This window comes from Juglans regia, chromosome 6 (assembly GCF_001411555.2).
Source record: "Juglans regia cultivar Chandler chromosome 6, Walnut 2.0, whole genome shotgun sequence".
NCBI lineage: Eukaryota > Viridiplantae > Streptophyta > Magnoliopsida > Fagales > Juglandaceae > Juglans > Juglans regia.
In genome coordinates, this window is record NC_049906.1 from 38,504,657 (window position 1) to 38,510,656 (window position 6,000).

At 39.4% G+C, this 6,000-nt stretch overlaps 1 pseudogene; it reads right to left on the minus strand.

Moving 5' to 3' along the window:
- Positions 1 to 142: 142 nt before the first annotated feature.
- LOC108982078 lies at positions 143 to 5,496 on the minus strand (annotated as a pseudogene).
- Between the last annotated feature and the right edge of the window lie 504 nt (positions 5,497 to 6,000).

Here is a 6,000-nt window from a genome sequence, read left to right on the forward strand (position 1 = left end):
TTGGCTGAGCCCTTCTTACTAGAGGACAGAATTCCTAGTTGTTTGAGAAAGTTTTCTTGTGATTCTTTTCTTACAAATGAAGCATATGGTGGTAAAATCCGGCTTTAAAACAGGTCTGATGCCAAGTGTTTTTATGGTGCTTCTAGGCAAGCTGCAACTCATGGGTTCCTCCCCTCACGAACAAATTGGCTTTAGCCACATGGCTCTCAATGTTCTGTAATTGCTCGCCTTGTGCCTGGACCAACACCGCCATGTCCAAGAACAAGAATACCAAGTGCAGCTCCTTCAGATTCTTCTCCATCTCCCTCACCGCATTGTGCCTCTTTCGTAACTCATGTATCGTGTCCAAAACTCTTCATCTCCCTTGCTCTTGAATTGCTTTTTGCAAGAATGTCTCACTCTTACTTGTATAGATTTGTCCTTGTGCTATATTCTCTCGAATTTCGCTAATTTGTATACAGAAGATTAGGATTTAACTAATAAGCAACTTTAAAGATTGCCTCTAAGAAAAAAGTTTTGATTTTTTGTATAGGAGGTTTCGAAAATCGAAGTCGGAGTCGGGGTAACTCTGAATCCCCTAGTCGGTGTCCAGAGGCCATGTTGGCTCCGAACTCCAACTATTTATACCTTATATATTATATATTGTAATACATATATCAGGTAGCCAAGTGGCCTAATGGTTGAGAGAGTATTTTGGCAACATGAGAACCTGCGCTTGAGTCCCTCGAGCCACAGTTTTGTGTTTTGCAATTTTTTTAAGAAAACCTTAAATGACACTGTTTTTAATAGGGTATATATTCATCTCTTTCAAAGAATAAAACCCTAACCTACGCGTTGCCTCTCTTCTTTCTTCCCCCTCCAGTGCCTCAACTCATTTCGCCACTCCATCATCACATCTACATTCTTTGATCGAACTGAGTCAGATGCCATGCTCTTTATCTTCTGCATCTTCTATGTCATCCCTTTTCCTCTTGGTTGGTTTCAAATGCTTCATCTTCTCCATTGTCCCTTCAAGATTCAACTTTTTTGTCTTCTCCGTTGTCACTCATCCCTTCTTCGTCAAGATTCAGATTTCAGTCCAAGTGTTTTGCTGCTACAAGGACGTCATGCGCATGTTCTTCCTCGTGGTCCCTTGTATGTTCTTCAAGATTCAGCCACGCTTTCTTAGTTTCTCGGTAGCTTGATTTGTTGATATAATTTCTTGTTGTGGGTGGTTTTTGCAATTTGATTTGGATTGGTTTTTGTTTATGGGTATTTTGGCAATCAGATTTGGATTGGTTTTTGCTTATGTGGGTGATTTTGGCAATCAAAGATTCATATTTTGTATTTGGATTGAATTTTATTTTCCTATGGGTGATCTCTCTCTGCGACTACAATGTCCCGACTCTGAATCTGACAACTTCGATCGAAGTCGAAGGGAATTTTGACTTGGATTCGGAGGTTAGAGGTGGGCATTCCAATTTTGTCGGAGTCAAAGTCCACCCCTAATTTTTCTCCCGAATCATTCATATTAATCAAAGAAATTCACCAAACTATCGTAGCAAGAATTATAAGCACAAAATATTTTTTTTTTAAATTATATCAGAGAGAGAGAGAGAGAGAGAGAGGGATGGAAGAAGTTAAGATCGTGGAAGTAGGTAAGGTAAGATCAAACTCACACCTGCGGAGATGAGAAGGTCAACGGTTTTATCGTCTAGATTTTCATCGGTGACGATAAAGTAACTTCGTTGTACGGTCTCCTTGTACTTGGAGGAGATTTGCCGCCTTGGAGTGTTAAAGCTCTCCATAGAGTCCTTGAGCTTCTTCTTGAGGCCAAAAGTCTTGGTCCAATTAGAGGAGGAATAGGGTCCACAGTCGGGGAGGCTACGGTCGGCAGCGTTGGAAAGGTCGAGGGCCTCGAGCTTTACCTTTGTGAGCTTGGCCTTCTTGATGGCAAGAGAGACATCGGCATCCATGCGAGATTGGAGGTCCTTGGCAGCCTTGGCATTGTGAAGGGTCAAGCTCTACTCATGGGAGCTACGGAGGTCTGGTTAAGGCGGTCGAGCTCCTTGAGCTCATCCTTGATGGACTCGACGTCCTCGAAGAACTTGTCCAGATTGAGAAGAGAAGAGAAAAGGATGTTATGGGAGAATGGCAGAAAGCAAGGTTTAGAGATTGGAGAAAAATTTAAGGGGATGCTGCAGGGGAATGGCAGAAGGAGGACGTATTGGTTCAGTCACACACCAAAACGCACCGTCACCCGATCTCATTCCCACAATGAAGCGTTTAATTTTTTTGATGTGGTTCGTGTCAAGGGTGCATGAAAATGATTGTATTCAGAGTCTTGCAAATTTGTTTTACAAAAATAAATTTATAAACTAATATGATTTGAAATTAGCTTTAGGGTCTACCTTAAGTGATAAAGGTTTTAGTATTGGTAGTATGCTCTCTTCAAATCTAAGGTTCGGATCTTCTTAACTATAAACAATATTAGGGGTCGTTAAACTGGGGAAACTTCCCCTTGAATTACTCGAGGTGGCCTTTTGCAAATAGGAGAAAATCAAGATATTGAATTTATAATTAACCACTTTTTTTATAAGTTACTTAGTGAAAACGCTTTTATATATTTACTTAATAGAAAACAATTTGTGCATATCAAAACATACTAAAATGGACTAGGATAACCATATGATCAATTTTGTTTAGAGTTTGTTGATGCATTTTACATATAGATGGAAGCTAGTTTTGGACGAGGAATGCAACCTAAAATTAAGGCAAACAAGAGTAAGAGAAATTCAATATTCGACCGAGTAATAACAAAGACGAGCAATGACAAGGTGAGCAAAGGATAGGCGGGATTAGCAAGGGCGAGCAATATGCGATAGCAAGCAAGTCCAAAAGACTTAGTGGAATCTGACAAAGTGCTTAAAAGGCATGCGGGCACTAATATCTCAAACTTGACGACGATGTTTTACTAGTAGCACGTGTAGGTTAGAGGGGTCATAGACTCAACCACTGCACCCTCGACCATGTGCAAAAGCTTTTCGCCACGTGGATAACGTTCACAGACGGCAAACTGAGCTCATTCCCATTGGTCGAGGTTCTGTATTTCAGCAAGGCACATCATGACAATCTTCGCCACTCTTCATTCGACGTACGCGTGGGCAGCTGAATGCTCGCCTAACAACGGACCAACCCATGATTAGGTTTAGTCAGACTCGTGAAGACAACCCATTCTCTTTTCTCTTTTAACTTCGGGCACTGCTACATCTCCCGAGAGATGTAGCCCGAAAGTGTCCCGAATAGACAAAAAAAAAAATTTTATTTCTTTTATTTTATATATTTTTTTAATCATCATAAATATTTTTAAAAAAATTAAAAAATTCATAATATCATTAAAAAATATTTTTTAATCATTTTATAAAAAGAAAAAAAAAAGTCCCATTCGGGACCCAAAGCATTTATCTTTAACTTCACATCGTTCTGCCCTCTCCAGACATAAAGTCTCTCTCTCTCATGACCTAACCTCCAAAAGAAAAGAAAACCCAACTCTACAAGGTTGAAGTCGTACTCACACACACACTTGGATGCCTGAAGTCACCGTCAAACCACAAAAAGTTGATGTAACAATAACTGATCCCATGGAACTTTCACTGCTCTGGTAAGTACTCTCTATGACAGCGTCCTTTCCTTTCCATTCGTCAGCTACCACATTCTTAGACTCACTACAGCGCCTGAGGTTGTCATTGGACCACTTGAAGCCAACCCATCAACAATCAACTTAATGATCACTGCCCGAGGTAGGTTTTCCTCCATGAAAATGCTTACAATGATGTTAAATGACTTTGAGCATGTTGTGTACTGTTCAAATAGGTTTTCTGCCTTTGAAAGGTCTATGCGTGGTACATTGATGATGCCTTGCTTATGGGTTACTAATTGTAAGATATGCATGTCTTCCCTTTGATTTGCTTATCATGTTAAAGATAGTAGAATAACAGTTCTATGTTTCTAGGTTATCCAAATACGTGCCTTTGTTTCTCCCTTATGATATTTGTTTTTTACTTAATATGTGTATAGTTAAGTTGATCATCCTTTGGTATCAATGTTTTCATGTGTGTGTGTGTGTTTTTTTTTTCTAATTTTTCCAAGCATTGGGAGGTCATCATACTCGACGATGCTCTCTAGTGCATGGCGAAGGGAGCCGAGACAAATGTTTGCCCTGTTATCGTCTAGATTCTAAAATTTCTTGAACGATTCTTTTGTGTGGATATTTCCGTTTACTTGCTTTTGGTTTGGCCGATCTCCCTATATATTGTACATTATTTAAAAGGAATGATACTTGTATTTTTTTCACTATGTCGAGGGGATTTGCTTGCTGTTTTATTTAAAAGATGATATGTTTTCTTGAAGAATGCTTGTTGTTTTAAAACATATGAGCATGTGGGTTTGTGCACGAATCACGACCTCAAGTCGAAATGAGATATTATCTTGGTGGATCTCCTCTAGTTACTGAGGAGCGTATAAGAATTGAATGACGTCCTCTAGGTTGATGCTAGGCTATCAGCATGCTCGAGCGAGACGGTAACACTCTCAGGTCTAATCGTTATCTCTTGGCTGGTGGAGACTAGAGACGTTTGTAGTGAAGGACAGATATGAGAATCCAAAGCGGTTCTTGAGACGAAGTAACATGTACGGTCATTACTGGCTGTGTGACGAAGGAGCAATGTGTGTATGGTCATTTTTATGAGAGGTTGTGGTGCACACATTAATAATGAAATCTAGTTTTTAAGCTTGGTTTTAAAGTGGTCGGAGGATAAGGGGTCCTCGGCCAAAGGAGCTATGTGTTATGTTTGAGCATTGGATGCTCGATGTTATTGTGTTGAAATTATGTATACATTGTTGCTCGGGCGAACTACTATTTTCAATTCACGGGTTTTCGCTATTTCGTTTGTGATTACATGTTGCTTGATTACATACTATAGGGCTCAGAGAAAGTTTGCTCGGGGAAGGAATAACAACAAGATTTTCTTTTTAAGCTAAAGAATAAAGGAATTCTTTTCCATGGGCAATGGGAGGAGAAGCTAAAGTAAGCGACTCAGAAAGGTCAGGTGGTTTTATATCTCAGACTGCGCATGGAGTCCAAGATTATGCTATAAGGCATCAATTTCCTCTTGAATGGACAGTTGCCGACACTTTTGGGATGCTGCTTTTTCAAAGATATCAGGTTCTTTGATAGATACAATAGAAGAGAGAAAAACACGATGACCTCTTAAAAAAAATTCACAAGAAACTCACCTCTGAATTGGAAATTTCAGACAAGAGGAACGACGAACCTCAAGAAGTGAGCAATGTTAATATATCTATCATTTATATAATATATATATATATATAATCCCCAGATCCATCATTCATTCCCTCACTCACGTTTTCTTAAGGTATCAGAGCGTTTTCTAACCCCTGTCTAATTCTCCATCCATGTTGCAAGGAACCTTGGTTCTCTTGAGCCTCCTCTATCATTATCGTCTTGCGGATCTTCGCTTTTTGCAAGGTCAGGGGGGCAGCTGGCAATCTATAGTGTTAGTCGATTTAATGTAGAGCAATGAGTCATTTCTTTTCTATGATCGACAAAACCTCTATTATACAAGGGAACAAACCTGTGTTGACAATTCAAGTGATCGAGATGCTATATTTCCTGAAACAAAATAAGGCTTTGCTCATAACCTCTCATCTCGATAAGTCTGTAACATTACTTGATTTCCTTATGTTCTAAACTTGTAATAATCATTGTCATTACATACATTTTAAGATTCTTTCATGGAGTATAACTTATTGAAAATTTTTAAATCTCATAGTGGTAGTCCTACTACGATTTCACTCACCGGAACCTTAGACCACAATGCCAATGTAGGAGATGTTGGCTCATACGAACAAGAAGCCTTAGTACAACCCAAGGAAAAAGATAGGGGCTTGTCCCTGTTTGGGCAACTGTTCTGTCATTGATTATGTTTATTTTCAAGTGAA